Genomic DNA, 18,755 nt, shown 5'->3' with positions numbered 1-18,755 from the left:
TGAGTCAAAGTGGAAGAACATGGCTCCAGGCCTGGTCATCCTATCTCCTCAAAATATAACTTTAGAGACTGTTTCCAGAGTAGTCAGAAGAAATCCCTAATGGACCAATGCATAGACAGCTCAACACCAAGACGTAAGAAAAGACCATAAAGCCTGATGCTAGTTCTCTCATCTGCTCCTTAAAATCACAACCATGATCTTAACACAGAAACATAGAAAATATGAACAGGAGCAGGCCATTTGGCCCTTGATGCCTACTCTGCCATTCAATATGATCATGGCTGATCATCTTACTCAGTACCCTGATCCCACTTTTTGCCCATGCTGTTTGATTCTTATAGTTCTAAGAACTATATCTATCTCCTTCTTGAAAATATTCAATGTACAGTATTGGCCTCAACCATTTTCAATGGCAGTGAATTCCACAGGTTCACCACTCTCCAAGCAGAAACATTTCTCCTCACGTTTGTCTTAATTGGCCTACCCAGTATCCTTAGACTGTGACCCCTGGTTCTGCACTCCCCAGTCATCAGGAACATTCTTCCTCCGTTCACCCGCCCAGTTTTGTTAGAATTTTATGAGATCCCTACTCATTCTTCTAGATATATTATACAACTGTAAATTACATAGTAGAGGTTTACCACCAGATATAGCTGAGTGGGACAGCAACCAAGGAAGGTGGGGGGAGGGGCCAGAGCATTCCTTTAGATTTGGCATCTATACTATTATTAGTTAGTTTTACAATGCTGCCTGACCTTTAAATGTGAAGAAGATTCTTTGCAGCTCAGTGTGCCTTTGTAACAGCATCTTCTCAAACCTGTGATCTCAAGCTCGAGAAGGATAAGAACAGTAGATGCAAAGGAACATCACCACCTGCAAGTTCATTCCAAGCTATACATTATCCAGGCTTTCACTATTTCACTATTACTTGGTCAAAATCTGAAACTCTCATTCCAACGACACCAATGGGTACACCTACACAGATAAAGTGTAGTGGTTCAAGAAGGTCGTTCACCATTGCCTTCTGAAGGGAGAATTAGGATAAGAAAAAAATGCCGAATTTGAAAGTGAAGCCCATTTCACATGATTCGTTTTGTTATTCACATAGGCTGAGGAAGCAGTGACAGTTCAATGTTGATGTTTACAACACAATCAGCAGTTTTAGCTGATGCAATAGGAATGGTTGTAATGCCACCAGGAATCGATCTCTCGTGGCAGGAGTTCAGTATATGCGCAATGGTCTAACTTGTGTGGTTACATTCACAATTTGAGTGGTTCCAATAATTCATTTTGCGAATAAAGAGGCCACATTTTTCCTGGCCTATCCTCAAGAGGTTTATAGTTGATTGGTTTTTCTTTGGAAGGTTGAAACCTGGGACTTCACAACTTGATTGCCATGCTGTGTTAGGTGAAAGTGAGGACTGCAGATGCTGGAGATCAGAGCTGAAAATGTGTTGCTGGAAAAGCGCAGCAGGTCAGGCAGCATCCAAGGAGCAGGAGAATCGACATTTCGGGCATGAGCCCTTCTTTTTAGGTGATGCTTGCAGTCAGCCAGGATATGTGCCATCAAGTGTTAGGGCTGTCATCATCTTGTAGGATTTGGAATGTGTTTCAATAGAGACAAGATTTCAGACCAGTCTGTGTTTTTTTGCGGTCTTGTATCAATGTGAGTGCTTTACTACTGGTCAGCAAGCAGTATCTTTTGAAGAGAATGTTTTCTCTGCAGACATCAGGAGGTTCAATACGTGCAGGAAGCACTTGAGCTGCTTTTGCTTATAACATCCCAGAAGTAATCCTCACAACTTCCAAGATAGATATCGATGACATTGTGTATTGGTTCATGAAACAGGTTCAGCAACAGTGATTTGCTGTAAGGTGGGTCAGGGTAAGCAAAGCAGTGCATACTCCCAGGGTGGTAGACATCAATTTCTGTATGAGATTTACTTTTGTCTTTGGTGGCTTCTGTGTTTTGGTTAAAACTATGTGTTTATTGTGCAGACAGTTGGCACAAGATGTAAGTGTGAGATTGACATAGACTGTGCCATAGATCAAGATGTCCACCTATTGATCACTACCATCAAGCATGGCAAGCTGCCTGGCTCTGTGCCTGTCTAAACAACAAGTCAAGGCAGAAGTACCGTGAGCTTTCCAGCTCTGGCTAAGGCACCAATCTGCTATAAGGCATGGAATGCAAGACAAGTCAGCTGTGTGAATGCAGGTTGAGCTAAATGAATGAGTACTAAGATAGTAAGCAGATAGCCTGGAAATGTAGCCTGGTTCAGTCCATGAGCTGGGTGCATGATCCTAAGTGCAGTCTTCTCATTGCAGCATTACAATGGTCATTGTCATTGTGCCCTGTGGTGCACTATTGCACTACAGAAGCATACCGTATGTGGACTGGAGATACTATGAGGATTATTAAATGCTGACATGTCAGATGCAAAATCTGTGGCTCTGAGGTGCATGTACTCATTGATCAAAAGATGTGCCCAGTGGTGCTGATGCCTGGGTCCAACAGGGAGGTCCTTTGGAGCTGGAGTTTCCAAGTGCCCACTCTGACATCCATGTCAAAATTGTTTGCTTGTGATGGATAGCAGGATAGAAAACTGTGTATAAATGAGATGAGATTTGGAGTTAATAAGGTAGTTAACAAGCAAGTGGAACAGATTGTCAGGGCCCAGAGCAAAAGACAAAGCAAGTGCTGAAGTAGTAAAAGGGAATTAGGAAAATGAGTACAAACAAAGGTGTGAAAAGGAGAAAATACACCCTCTGTGTAAAAGAATTGCCCCTGAGGTCCCTTTTATATCTTTCCCCTCTCACCCTAAACCTATGCCCTCTAGTTCTAGACTCCCTCACCCCAGGGAAAATACTTTGTCTATTTATCCTATTCATGCCCCTCATGATTTTATAAACCTCTGTGATGTCACCCCTCAGCCTTTGATGCTCCAGGGAAAACAGTCCCACCCTCTCCCTATAGCTCAAATCCTCCAACATTGGCAACATCCTTGTAAATCTTTTCTGAACCCTTTCACAACATCCTTCCAATAGGCGAGACACCAGAATTGCACACAATATTCCAAAAGTGGCCTAACCAACGTCCTGTACAGCCGCAACATGACCTCTCAACTCCTGTACTCAATGCTCTGACCAATAAAGGAAAGCATACCAAACGTGGCCGTTACTATCCTACCTAACTGCAAGTCTACTTTCAAGGAGCTATGAACCTGTACTCCAAGGTCTCTTTGTTCAGCAACATTCCCTAGGACTTTACCACTGTGTACAAGTCCTGCAAAAATTTGCTTTCCCAAAATGCAGCACCTTACATTTATATAAATTAAACTCTAACTCCCATACCTCAGCCCATTGGCCCATCTGATCAAGATCCCGTTGTAATCTGAGGTAACCTTCTTCACTGTCCACTACACCTCCAATTTTGGTGTTATCTGCAAACTTACTAACCATACCTTCGAAGTTCACATCTAAGTCATTTATTTAAATGTCAAAACATAGTGGACCCAGCACCTATCCTTGTGGCATTCCACTGCTCACAGGCCTCCAGTCTGAAAAACAACCCTCCACCACCACCCTCTGTCTTCTACCTTTAAACCAGTTCTGTATCCAAATGGCTAGTTCTCCCTGTATTCCATGAAATCTACCTTTCATCAATGGGAAGGGGTTTCATTCCATAAATATAAAAGTTATCTTCACTTCTTCGAGCTTTGCACCCAGCACCCTGGGAACTGCCATGACTCATACATCCTAGGAAACTCTTGCATTCCTGCTGCATTTGAAAGTCCAGATGTCTTACAAGGCTGATTACTGGAGTAGAAAGGCTATCTACTACAACTAAGACCAGTGACACTGTTGCTCAACCCTCAACTGAGGCAGATCATAAAAACAATGCAGCCCAATCTTTGACCAGAGCCATGGTGGAGAAGACAATAGGCCTGCCAAAGATCCAGTTATCCGCTTGGACAGGTCTGATGGCCCCTGCAATATATTTCAGACAGGGTGTGCCCTGTCATTCCTCAATGTGCACAACTGAAGAGGCAATGAATGGATGTGGTGAACACTGTAGAACTGGAAGAGTGGAAACAGTCGACCACGGAGGAGATAAAGACATTGAGCATGGAGAACTTCATCTTGTGCATGACAGAGCACAGCGGTGTTTGACGCTGAAACCTGTAGAGGACTTAATTGCATCTCAATACAGCAGATGAGAGCTGAATGAAGTGATGACTCAGCAACTGTAAAATTGTTGCTTAACATGCAAGTAATTTATTGTGTTCTGGAATAGAAACAGCTTCTGGTTCTTTATTTTCTGATTGCTTTTGTGTTTGCAAATAAAAGATAATCTTCTGCGTTGTTTAAAGGCTTGCTTGCATGGGTTGGTTCAACATTGAACAATTATAAGATGCTTGTTTGATAGTGAAAAGAATAGTGGTGACTTAGAGAGGCTGGTAGTAATTCAGGACAGATGAGCTGTGTGGGCTGATGGTTAAACAGCATTGGGCCAAGTGATTGGGGCAAGAGAGTGGTATTTATGTGGAAGGACATGTTGGCTGTATCACCTCTGTGTCTTGAGCAAAGTTTTTAAGCTGCTGTGACACTACATTGCCAATGAAGAGTAACTCTGGAGTACCAACTCTTGGCTGGGTTGACTGATGTATAGCTGATGTTCCGTGATGGTGCCAGCACGAGGAATGCTGGTCTATTCCAGATATGTAGGCAGTGGCGATTTCTTCTGGCTGCTGTAAGTGATAGAATTCAGTTACCATCAGATGAGAGGGGTACCAGACCACTGGGGCAGTAGTTAATGAGGGGAGTTTGGAATGATAATATAAGAAAATTTGCTAAATCTTGTGGTCAGAAACCCTCCATTAAACTTGATGAAAATTACAGCCCAAATATGCTAAGACTCAGCCAGTTGTAGGAACTTTGCTAGCTACTTCCTTCCTTTTAATACTTTCTGGGAATTCTGTTCCTATCGACTCCTGTTGCTTTGTCTGGCTTGGTTGCTATTAAGGCATTGTCCATTTCTTCTTGGGTGTAAGCGCTTGAGAAGTCTTGGGGCAGTCTTGAAAATTGTATCACGACTTGTCCATGAGAGGATAAAAAAAAAGGCCAGTCTACCAATGCCATTTTGAGCCTCTAATTCAATTGTTGGCTCATTAAAACCAATCCGTAGTTGTTACTATTGACTGAGAATGTATAGACAGCAATCATCCAGTGTGTGCTGATCAGTTTTTGCAGTCAAATCAATAATGCCTCAACTTTAAAATTCTTGTAAAGTTTTCATTGTTGAATGATCTTACGCCTCTCTATTTCAGTAACTTCCTAAAACCCTGCATTTGTAAGGGAGGTCTGTGGTCCACCATTTCTGATTTTCATTGCCCCTCTATTGGTGGCTATGCCTTCACCTCCATAAGCCCATGCTCTGGAATTCCACTTATAAACTTTTACGCCTTTCTATCCTCTGACAATATGTAGTGATTGTAACAAGGTCAGCCAAGTGAACCGCATGGAATGGGAGTTCCTTGACTGGAGATGTTAATCTAGTCCAAACAGGGAGCCTTGGCCAACAGGTAAGAATAGATGCACCATAGAAAGCAATCTATTTGGATGCAACGCAGTTTGGTATGGCAACTACTCTGCCCATGACCATAAGAAACTACAGAGAGTTGAGAACACAGCCCGACGAAAGTGAGGACTGCAGATGCTGGAGATCAGAGTCAAGGTTAGAGTGGTGCTGGAAAAGCACAGCAGGTCAGGCAGCATTCAAGGAGCAGGAAAATCGATGTTTCGGGCAGGAGCCCTTCATCAGGAAATCATTTTCTGATGAAGGGCTCCTGCTCGAAACGTCGATTTTCCTGCTCCTCGGATGCTGCCTGACCTGCTGTGCTTTTCCAGCACCACTCTAATCTTGACTGAGAACACAGCCCATCCATCACGCAAGGCAACCTTCCATCCATTGACTCTATTTACACTTTTCACTGCCTCTGAAAGGCAGACAACATCATCAAAAACCCCTCCCACCCGGTTATAATCTCTTCCAATCTTTTCCATCAGTCAGAAAATACAAAAGTTTTAACAGATTAAAGAACAGCTTTTCTTCTCTGCTGTTATTGGCTTTGGAATGGACATCTCAAATTTCAAATCTAATGTTGATCTTGCTTTTTGTGCACCTTCTTTGCAGGCGTAACTATGTATTCATTGCTCTGTTCAATCACCCTATGATCTGCCTGTACTACATGTAAAACAAAACTTTTCACTGTACCTAGGTACATGTGACAATAATAAATCAAATCAAATCAAAACTCTTGGGATTTCGTAGGCACTATAAAAATCCAAGTTATTGATGTTAAGTGCTTCAGGCTGAAGAGTCTCTATTCTGGTGCTCCAAATGTAATTAGTGGTGTGTTTCAGGGATCAGAGCTGGGACTACAATTATTCACAATTTATATAGAATAGTAAAGGCGGGTATATGGAACTGAGACAAGGAAAAGATCAGGCTCAAAGGGCCAGATGATCTACTCCTGCTCCTAGTCCTTATGTTCTTAGAACTACTTTTCTTTTTCGTTCCTCTTTTTATATCTATGATTTGGAGATGCCGGTGTTGGACTGGGGTGTACAAAGTTAAAGATCACACAACACCAGGTTATAGTCCAATAGGTTTAATTGGAAGCACACTAGCTTTCGGAGCTATCCATCCTAAGTCAACCATCTGATGAAGGAGCGGCGCTCCGAAAGTTGGTGTGCTTCCAATTAAACCTGTTGGACTATAACCTGGTGTTGTGTGATTTTTAACTTTTTATATCTAAGATTTGTACCTAGGTACTTTGTACCCAAGATGGTGCTATAAGAGGTGACATTGTAAAACTTTTCACTCTCCTCCTGTACTTCTGTACATGAGTACACATGACAATAAAGGATATTCTAAATCTAAGAGTATTGTTCCTACTTGTAGCCAAAGTCAGTGCGGGCAGTCAGCAGTAATATCCTTCCAATTCCTAAATCTCCCCTTGAGGAAAGGCAGTTCACCTTTGATAGGAATGTTTGAGCTACATCATATGCCAGAAGCAAATGTTGTTAAGCCCATTGCTGAATGCTCAGGCAGTGACCAGATGTGCCTCTGCTTGGTCCATTACTATTCATTTCAATAAGGAGGGAGCACAAGTTTCCTTGCTTCCTACTCAAAGAAAAGAGTCATGGGCTTTGCATGCTGCCATATACGTTCAGACTGCTGCCATCATGGTTGAGGGTTTCAGTGCTCAAGTGGGCAGCAGGTTCTGACAACAATCTTGCAATCTGCTTTGCAACAGAAAGCAAGATTACTAAAGAACCACTCTACTAGAGTGCTAGTGACACCACCTGTTTTTGTCTCTCAGGATAACAGCACACATGCTCTCACTACTACACTGCCAACATTCGTCTTCTTGGTGTGTCTCTGCTAGCCAGCCCAAACTGCTGTAACCCATCCTAAGATAAAGCAATTAGAATGTGGAGCTTCAAGCCTCAAAGCTCTTCAAGGTGGAAGTCAGTTACCTTCTAGCAGTCACACTGCAAACATTGTGTTTGCACTCTGTCGGAGCACTTGGACAGGTAAAGGCACCTGCACTAAAGAATGAACTAGGCGAAATGTCCAATTTTGCTTTTACAATTAGGTGTATTGTTTATAAAGATAGGGCAAAGATTCTGTTGGTTCCTTTTATTTCAGGACTTTGGCAAGATAATGCTGTGATGAGACATTGCAGTTGGTTAGGAAACTGCTGTATAATAGAACAGTAAAGCAATGCTGCCGGAGGGAACCAGAATCCAAGTATGCCCTCATGGGCAGTCCATCACCAGTTTCGGTGTTGCAATTCCACCAATTCTTTGCCTCCTTCTGAAACCTCCAGCAAGTCTTGTCACCCCAATAGCCACTGCTTCTTTTGTGTTTTGTGGTCTACACTTTGATGTACTCCATTTATAGTGTTCAAACATATTGCATCCTTTGTGTGAACAGATAGTCATTTCGTCTACCCTTCTAAAATAATGCAATAACAGAAGCTAGTCTACATCATTCTATTTACCTGAATGTCTGTCCCTTTCAATAGTGCTAGTTTAGTTGGGGGTTGGGAGGGAATGTGGAGAGTGGGCTTCCTCTTGCAGCTGAATGCATGTCCTTTTGTGATTGGATAATGCAAGTGTTCAGTGGATCTGCATGGTCCAAATTTCAAGAACATGCCTCAAATTGAATGGGAAAAACTGCCTGACATCAAATATTTTGCCAGTGTGGATGGTTCCTACATTTGTATGAATTTTATAATCTGGAAAGCCAGTGTGGTGGAAGGTAAAATTACAGCCAATACTAAGCACACTTTTATTAGCATTTATTTAGAATTACACATTTCAAGCAAGGGCTGCCTAACTGACAAACTCAATGTCATATCTTTTTATAGGGGCACAAGGGTACTACTTAATGTTCACCTCCTGCATAAAATTAAACACAACATATATACAATTATCATGCAAGAATACTCTGCCTGGGAAGGTAATGGAGGCCGGAAACCTTACAAACATTAAAAAAAAATTGTCTGAGCACTTCAAATATTATAACATTTAAGGGAATGGGACAAGTGCAGGAAATTGGGATTAGTGTGTCTTCAGTGGTAGTTACATTGATACAGACTTGATGGGGCAAAGTGTCTTTTCTGCGCATCCAAAGTGTCCTTCCAAGCATCTACTGCCATGTGGCAGCATTGCTGGTGCCCAGAAGCACTGTGTGTGTCATTCTGGAGGCATGTGACATTTTTAACACAGGCTTTAGTAGTGCCAAGGGGTCAAGTTTCTAATCCAGTATAGTCTGTTGTCTTTTAATCTCATTTGTCAATGAAGGCCACTTTTGTCTGTCAAATGGAGTAACCTTTGGCCTCTGATGTTCCAGTAGAGACAAAGATTCAGTATCAAACAGTTTGGAAAATGCAACATGATTATATCCTGAGGGCATTATAAAAGGAAAATTGTCTCTTTCTGTAATGTCTTAAGAAGTTGCAATACTTCAGAATATAATAGAGTGGAATGGATTTACAGTGAACAATACCATAAGAATTGACAGCAGGAGCATTGTTGAACAGAACTGATCTTTAGTAAGTTCATTGGAAACTAGATTTGGGTAAAGTTTAATCATGACTTTTTAAAGATTAAAAAATGAATTCATTGCGAATATCAACCTGCTTAAAATTAATTAAAAAGTATGTAGATTCTTTTGCAAATCAAACCTTGAAGCTGGCTGAAAGGCCAAATTTATGCTTTCAATGTTTGCTAGTTCTCCTTCAGGTTTTCATTAACAGTCTTTTCCCTGTGACAAGACATTGTATTCTTCACTGTGGGTGTGCCCAAACACTTCGTTTCTAACTTCACAAGTCAAAGGTTTAAAATCACCTTTTGAAAGTTTCATTGATTTTTCTGGACCAATTTGTTTGCTTATGCTGGTTTACTGTGTTGACACGTACACAATCCAGTGAAGGCATTTCTGTTCCTGTAACATGCATTCTATGATGGAACACCAAACACAATATTCAAGTGTGTTCTAACCCAATGTCTTATATATAGTTTTTAAAGAGTTGCAGGCTAGAGAAGTTTGCAGAGATAGAGAAACGTATTCCCATGAAGGGATTTGAAAATGAGGGTAGTAATTCTATAGTGTGAGATATAGATGGGTCAAAAACCAATTCAAGTCAGTCAACAAAGGGATGATTGACATCTCAGTCTGGAAGTGGCTATTGGTATTAGAGTTTTAGATGAACAGTCATTTATGAAGAGTAAAGAGACCTTGGAGGTTGTTATCAGGCAATCAAAGAAATAGTTTTTCTGGGTGCAACTGATATTGTCACAGTTTCCTCAGTAGACTCAGCATATACAAAGTGTCAAATGCCTGTTCAGGCATGGAATTGTACAATGATTGTTTGCCTTTTCCCAATTTTGCAAGTGACAGATTTTCAACTGTAAAATTCAGATGCTTCTTACCACCATATGGGGTCTTAGAATGCTCTTGGCATTTGAAAAACATGGCTGAGAATGCTGAATTCATGATATTTATATATGGATGAAGCAAATTATGTTATGCTCCACACTTGTTGATACTCAGTGCTCAAAATCCAAAATCCATAGATGTATTGGTATGATTTTTTAAACTGTGTTGAAGGAGTAAGACTTAACCAAAATCAGTGATAAGTGATATGAAGGGTAGTCTGTGGACAGGTGGCACTGCTTAAAAAGCAAAAAGGAGATCTGTGTTTGGTGACTGAGGTTATAGCTGAGGTACTAAATCAGCATTTTGTATTTGCTCTCACTGGAGAAGAGGGAAACTAGACAATATATCAATCAAACACATGGTAGTAGCGATATTGGACAGAATAAAATTGGATAAGGAAGATATCAATCATTACAGTGCACATAGTTGAAAAATTGCCAGGTTCAGTTGGAACATATCCTGAATCACTGTGGAAAGTTGTGGTGTTTCTGTCTACTGGATGAAAGATGCAAAATATATATTATCATCTTTGGAATCTGAATTATTTTAAGAGAAGCAAAGGGATGTGAGTTAGTGCTGTAAAGAAAAGGTCAGAAAATCATTATGGAATAGTAACCTAAATGCACCAGTTCCAAGAGAACATATGATGGCAATCAAGGGCCTGTGAGAACCCCTGGAGTGTTAACGGAACAAAATGTTTTTTTATTTTTGAGTAGTGTAAATACACCAAGGCTTTAGTTTTGTTTTGATTTCAGAGTAGAGAACTCATAGAGAACTTACATGTTCGGTTGAGCAAAATCAACAGTTGAACTCAGAAGCAAGTTTTAGTTTCTCTCTTGGTAGGAATTGTTCAGCTCAGGGAAGTTAGTCAGCCCAGCAGAACAGTCTAGTTTTGTGAAGCTTCCAATGAGGAGTTTGAATGGAAAACTATGGTCATTGGATTTGTGAAAAGTTCATGACAGTAGAGTCAAAAAGCAGTCACCAAAGTGTCCCTACAGTTCACGTAGAAAAAAGTCCTGGAAGGAATCTGTTTGGTATAAACCTAGAGTTCAGACTGTAATTTCTATGGACCATAAGACATAGGAGTGGAAATAAGGCCATTCGGCCCATCGAGTCCACTCCGCCATTCAATCATGGCTGATGCGCATTTCAGCTCCACTTACCAGCATTCTCCCCGTAGCCCTTAATTCCTCTAGACAACAAGAATCTATCAATCTCGGCCTTGAAGACATTTAGCGTCCCGGCTTCCACTGCACTCCGTGGCAATGAATTCCACAGGCCCACCACTCTCTGGCTGAAGAAATGTCTCCGCATTTCTGTTCTGAAATGACCCCCTCTAATTCTAAGGCTGTGTCCACGGGTCCTAGTCTCCTCGTTTAACTGAAACAATTTCCTAGCATCCACCTTTTCCAAGCCATGTATTATTTTGTACGTACGTCTCTATTAAGTCTCCCCTTAATCTTCTAAACTCCAACGAATACAATCCCAGTATCCTCAGCCGTTTCTCATATGTTAGACCTGTCATTCCAGGGATCATCCGTGTGAATCTCCACTGGACACGTTCCAGTGCCAGTATGTCCTTCCTGAGGTGTGGGGACCAAAACTGGACACAGTACTCCAAATGGGGCCTGACCAGAGCTTTATAAAGTCTTAGTAGTACATCTCTGCTTTTATATTCCAACCCTCTTGAGATAAGAGACAACATTGCATTCGCTTTCTTAATCATGGACTCAACCTGCATGTTTACCTTTAGAGAATCCTCGACTAGCACTCCCAGATCCCTTTGTGCTTTGGCTTTATTAATTTTCTCACCATTTAGAAAGTAGTCTATGCTTTTATTCTTTTTGCCAAAGTGCAAGACCTCGCACTTGCTCACGTTAAATTCCATCAGCCATTTCCTGGACCACTCTCCCAACCTGTCGAGATCCTTCTGTAGCCTCCCCACTTCCTCAGTACTACCTGCCTGTCCACCTAACTTCGTATCATCGGCAAACTTCGCTAGAATGCCCCGGTTCCCTCATCCAAATCGTTAATATATAATGCGAACAGCTGTGGCCCAGCACCGAACCCTGCGGGACACCGCTCGTCACCGGCTGCCATTCTGAAAAAGAACCTTTTATCCCAACTCTCTGCCTTCTGTTAGACAGCCAATCCTCAATCCATCCCAGCAGCTCACCTCGAACACCATGGGCCCTCACCTTGCTCAGCAGCCTCCCGTGTGGCACCTTATCAAAGGCCTTTTGAAAGTCTAGATAGACCACATCCACTGGGTTTCCCTGGTCTAACCTACTGGTTACCTCTTCAAAAAATTCCAACAGGTTTGTCAGGCATGACCTCCCTTTACTAAATCCATGTTGACTTGTTCTAATCAGACTCTGCTCTTCCAAGAATTTAGAAACCTCATCCTTAATGATGGATTCTAGAATTTTACCAACAACCGAGGTTAAGCTGATTGGCCTATAATTTTCCATCTTTTGCCTTGATCCTTTCTTGAACAAGGGGGTTACAACAGCCATCTTCCAATCATCCGGGACCTTTCCTGACTCCAGTGACTCTTGAAAGATCTCAACCAATGCCTCTGCTATTTCCTCAGCCACCTCTCTCAGAACTCTAGGGTGTATCCCATCGGGGCCAGGAGATTTATCAATTTTAAGACTTTTTAACTTTTCTAGCACTATCTCTTTCGTAATGGCAACCATACTCAACTCAGCCCCGTGAGACCCTTTAATTTTTGGGATATTACTCATGTCTTCCACTGTGAAGACTGACGCAAAGTACTTGTTAAGTTCTCCTGCTATTTCCTTATCTCCCATCACTAGGCTTCCTGCATCAGTTTGAAGTGGCCCTTTTGCCTGTCATTTGTTTCTTATGTACTGAAAGAAACTTTTACTATTATTTCTAATATTACTGGCTAGCCTACCTTCATGTTTGATCCTCTCCTTTCTTATTACACTCTTTGTTATCCTCTGTTTGTTTTTGTATCCTTCCCAATCTTCTGATTTCCCACTGTTCTTAGCCACTTTATAGGATCTCTCTTTTTCTTTAATCCATTTCCTGACTTCCTTTGTCAGCCAAGGTTGTCTAATCCCTCCCCGGTTAATCTTTCTTTTCTTGGGAATGAACCTCTGTACAGTGTCCTCAATTATACCTACAAACTCCTGCCATTTTTGCTCTACTGTCTTCCCGGTTAGCCTCTGCTTCCAGTCTATTTTAGTCAGTTCCTCTGTCATGCCCTCATAATTACCTTTATTCAACTGTAACACCATTACATCTGATTTTGCCTTCTCCCTTTCAAACTCCAGACTGAACTCTATCATATTATGGTCGCTACTTCCTAAGGGTTCCCTTACTTTAAGATCTTTTATAGAGTCTGGTTCATTGCGAAGCACTAGGTCCACAATAGCCTGCTCTCTTGTGGGCTCCATGACAAGCTGTTCCAAAAAGCCATCCTGTAAGCATTCCTTGAATTCCCTTTCTTTAGATCCACTAACAACATTATTTACCCAGTCCACCTGCATATTGAAGTCTCCCATGATCAATGTAACCTTGCCTTTCTGACATGCCTTCTCTATTTCCCGGTACATGTTGCGTCCCTGGTCCTGACCACTGTTAGGAGGTCTATACACAACTCCAATTATGTTTTTTTTGCCTTTGTGGTTCCTCAATTCCACCCACACAGACTCCACATCATCCGACGCTATGTCATTCAATACCATAGATTTAATTTTGTTCTTAACTAACAAGGCAACCCCACCCCCTCTGCCCACCTCTCTGTCTTTTCGATAAGTTGAAAAACCATGGAGGTTTAACTGCCAGTCCTGACCCCCCTGTAACCAAGTCTCGTGATTCCATACTACATCATAATCATTCACTATTATCTGTGCCATTAGTTCATCGGCTTTGTTATGTATGCTACGAGCATTCAGGTAAAGTGCCTTAATGCTAACTTCCTTATCATTAGAGATGTTGGAAGTCATATGTCCTAAGTTATCCTTGCTTTTTACTGCATTCTCAGTCTGCCTCAATTTTAAATCCGCCTGGAAACATGCTATCCTGCTGCTTATCTTGCCATTTACCTCCATACTCCCTGTCGCTTTCACTTTCCCTTCCCCCCAACTCAGAAGTTTAAAGTCCTACTGACCACCCTATTTATCCTCTTCGCTAGAACATTGGTACCTGATCGGTTCAGGTGGAGACCGTCCCAACGGTACAGATCCCCCCTGTTCCAAAACTGATGCCAATGCCCCATGAAGTTTAATCTCTGTCATGAATAGTATTGGGAAATAGGCTGACTTTTGTTTTGCTGATTATGTTAAAATCATTTTTTAAGAATACACAGACAGCTTTAAGAGGTTACTGATAGGTTAATGAAACATAACAAGGGATAAATAGCAGTAGTTAGAGAACAGCACCAAGATGAGTTCAGCACACCAAAGAAGCTTCACCAAGAAGCTGGAAAGAGGTGCAGGAACAGTGTAGGCTAGGAAAAGAGAAAAGACAACTGAAATAACTGCACAGAGGCCAGTATCCCCTCACCAAGTTACCTTTAACTTATATGTCAAGATTGATTGAGTACAGGAGTTGGGAGGTCATGTTGCTGTACAGGACATTGGTTAGGCCACTGTTGGAATATTATGTGCAATTCTGGTCTCCTTCTTATCGGAAAAATGTTGTGAAACTTGAAAGGATTCAGAAAAGATTTACAAGGATGTTGCCAGGGTTGGAGGATTTGAGCTATAGAGAGACAATAGACAATAGATGCAGGAGTAGGCTATTCTGCCCTTTGAGCCAGCACCACCAGAGAGGCTGAATGGACTGGGGCTGTTTTCCCTGAAGTGTCGAAGGTTGAGGGGTGACCTTATAGAGGTTTATAAAATCATGAAGGACATGGATAGGATAAATAGACAAAGTCTTTTCTCTGGGGTGGTTGAGTCCAGAACTAGAGGACTTAGGTTTAGAGTGAGAGGGGAAAGATATAAAAGAGACCTAAGGGGCAACTTTTTCACACAGTGGGTGGTACGTGTATGGAATGAGCTGCCAGAGGAAGTGGTGGAGGCTGGTACAGTTGCAACATTTAAAAGGCATTTGGATGGGTATATAAATAGGAAGGGATTGGAGGGATATGGGCCGGGTGCTGGCAGGTGGGACTAGATTGGGTTGGGATATCTGGTCGGCATGGACAGGTTGGATCGAAGGGTCTATTTCCATGCTGTACATCTCTATGACTCTAGAGTGGTGCTGGAAAAGCGTAGGTCAGACAGCATCCGAGGAGCAGGAAAATTAATGTTTCAGGCAAAAGCCCTTCATCAGGAATCATTTCATTTACATATGCATTGTACAGAACTAGCCAGCTCAGAGCCAGTCTCTAGAATGAGGAGACTCTATTAATCTCCTGTTCTATATCTGTCAGCCAGGGCTCCATGATTGACCCATGTTAACAACCCCAATCAGGGATCTCATAGTCAATGAGATCCACCTGGCCCTCATTCCAAGCTACAGCAACCATATTGAAAACAAGACAGAGGCCTTAATAAAGGATGATAGGAAATGAGGAAGGCTCCAGGAATAATCGATATCCCTAGAGGAGGTGGAAAAACTTTACAAAAATGATGCAAATATCAGGAGGAGAAGACAAGGGAGTAATAGACAGAATTCTCTCCTCAAAAATAAGCTTTTATCTTATTGCTGTTCCTCATGGTGCCTACTCATGATAAGAAGGCAGAGAATGACAAACAGTTTGTTCAAAGGAATTACAGGAAGACAGAAAGTTAGCTAAGCATGTAAAAATGGATAGCAAGTATTTCTATAGGCATTTAAAAAGGAAATGAATAGGTAAACTGAGTATTGGTCCTCCAGGGAATGAGAATGGGGAGTTAATTGTAGATTATGAGGAAATGGCAGATAATATGAACAAGTATTTTGCTTCTGTTTTCACTACAGAGGATACTAAAAACATTCCCGTAAATCAGGAGGTGAAAGAGAGAGAGGAACTTAGGGAAATTACAATCACCAGGGAAGTGATACTGAATAAACTATTGAAGCTGAGATAAATGTCTGTGTCTTGGCAGACTTCATCCTAGACTCTTAAAAGGAGTGAGTAATAAGGTAGTCACAGAGATGTACAGCACAGAAACAGATCTTTCAGTCCAACTCATCTATGCCGACCAGATTTCCTACATTACTCTAGTCCCACTTGCCAGGATTTGGCCCATACCTGTCTAAACCCTTCCTATTCATATATCTACTTAGATGCCTTTTAAATGTTGTAATTATACCACCCTCCACTACTCCTCTCGCAGTTAATTCCATACACACACTACCCTTTGCACAAAAGAATTGTCCCTGAGGTCCCTTTAAAATCTTTCCCCTCTTGCCTTAAACCTATGCCCTGTTGTTTTGGACTTGCCTACCCTGGGGAAAAGACCTCAGCTATTCAGCCGAATCATGCCCCTAATGATTTTATAAACCTCTAGGTCACTCCTCAGCCTCCGATGCTCCAGGGAAGATAGCACCAGCCTATTCAGACTCTCCCTATAGCTGAAACCCTTCAAACCTGGCAACATCCTTGTAAATTCTTTCTGAAACCTTTCAAGTTTAACATCTTTCCTAAAGCAGGGAGACCAGAAATAAATGCAGTTTTCCAAAAGAGGCCTAACCAAACTCCTGTATAACTGCAACATACCCTCCCAACTCCTATACTCAATGCACGGACAAATAAAGGCAAGCATACTAAACACCTTCTTCACTATCCTGTCTATCTGCGACTCCACTTTCAAGGAACTATGAACCTGCACTTCGAGGTCTCCTTGTTTGGCAGTACTTCCCAGGACTTTACCATTAAGTGTATAAGTCCTACTTTAATTTGCTCGACAAAAATGTAGTACCTCACATTTATCTAGGTTAAACTCCATCTGCCACTCCTCGGCCTGTCAGCCATCAGATCAAGGTCTCATTGTACTCTGAAGCAATCTTCTTCATTGTCCACTGCACCATCAATTTTGGTGCCATCTGCAAATTTACTAACCATACTTCCTATGTTCACACCCAAATTATTTACAAAAACGACAAAAAACAGCGGACATAGCACTGATTCCTTCGGCACACTGCTGATCAAAGTCCTCCAGTCCAAACAGCAAACCTCCGCCACCACCCTCTATCGCCTATCTTCTAGCAAATTTTGCATCCAAATAGTTACCATATATCCTTGAGTAATAGTCAACTTTTTTGGACTACATTTTAATGTTTAATTTATGGGGTCGACTATTACATGGACACCATTTTTGAGGGGCTGAAATTCATGCCTGTCAAAATTCATAGCATATCATTAGCAGAAGCCCAATTAATCTCTAAACGAATAAAAAAGAATGAATTATGGTATTTCTGAAAACCCGGATGTAATACAACAGCCAGCAGACTGGAAGATTGGTAGTGAGCGGAACAACCAGCAGACTGGAAGACAGGGAGCGGAGCAGAACAACCGGCAGACTGGAAAGCTGGAGTGGGACGCAACAGCTGGCACGCTGACTCATAAAAATTGATCTGTTATCTTTGAAGAACTAGGGTCGACTTTTGCACGAGAGATACGGGAAATTACAGATTATTTGGCCAAAAATAGGGAGTCGACTTTTACATGAGATTGATTATTACTCGAGTATATATGGTAGTTATCCTGTATTCCATGTGATCTAATTGTGTCAATCAGTCTACCTTATCGAACACTTTACTGAAGTCCACATAGACAATGTCCACCACTCTGCCTTCATCAATTCTCTTTGTCACTTCTTAAAAAAATTCAATCAAGTTAGTGAGACACAATTTCCTACACACAAAGCCATGTGCAGGCATTGGTGTCCATTTTCCAAAATTCTCTAGAATTTCCAGAAAGCTTCCATCAGAACGGAAAGTAGCAAACATAGCTCCTCTATTCAAGAAGGGAGGGAGGCAGAAAACATGATACTGTAGGCCAATTGATTTTAAAAGAAATTATAGCTGCACACTCATAAAAACTGAAGATAGGAAGAGCTTGCACGGTTTCATGAAATGGAAATCATGTTCAATTTATTGGAGTTCTTTGAAGAACTGTTGCAGATAAAGGGGAGCCTGTAGATGTTTTAAACTTACATTTCTAGAAGGTGTCAGATCAAAGCTATTGTAGATAATATTGTGGTTTATATGGTAACACATTAGCATGGACAAAAGATTGGTTGGCTGCCAGAGAGTATACCTGAAAGATCAATGTCTGATTGACAAGATATGAAGAGTGAAGTCCTGGGGGCTGTCTGAAGTGAGACCTAACTCTTTACAATTTACATCAATTACTTAGATGAGGGGATCAAAGACATGGTAGTTAAATTTGCAGACCTCACCTAGATAGGTAGGAACGTTATGTTGTGAAGAGAAGATAAGGAAATTGCAGTCAGATATGAGTGGGTTGCCAACAATTTGGCAGATGGAGCATAATGTGGAAAAATGTGAAGTTGTTCACTTTGGCAGGGAGATTTAAAAAGGCTGTTACTTAAATTTAGATTGATTGCAGAATCCTGAAGCATAGAGGGATTTGGGAGTTTTGGTGTATGAGTCACAAAACATTAATATAGAGGTGTAGCATATAATCAAGAAGTATAATGACATTCTACTCTCTGTTATGAGATGAATTCGACATAAAAGGACGTTATGGTTTAGTTATACAGGGCACTGATGAGACCACATCTGAAATACTGTGGCCAAGTTTGGACTTATT

This window comes from Chiloscyllium plagiosum, unplaced genomic scaffold, assembly GCF_037043375.1.
Source record: "Chiloscyllium plagiosum isolate Xiang-an unplaced genomic scaffold, Cpla_swu_hap1 HiC_scaffold_15, whole genome shotgun sequence".
Lineage (NCBI taxonomy): Eukaryota > Metazoa > Chordata > Chondrichthyes > Orectolobiformes > Hemiscylliidae > Chiloscyllium > Chiloscyllium plagiosum.
This window is presented reverse-complemented; position numbering follows the sequence as displayed.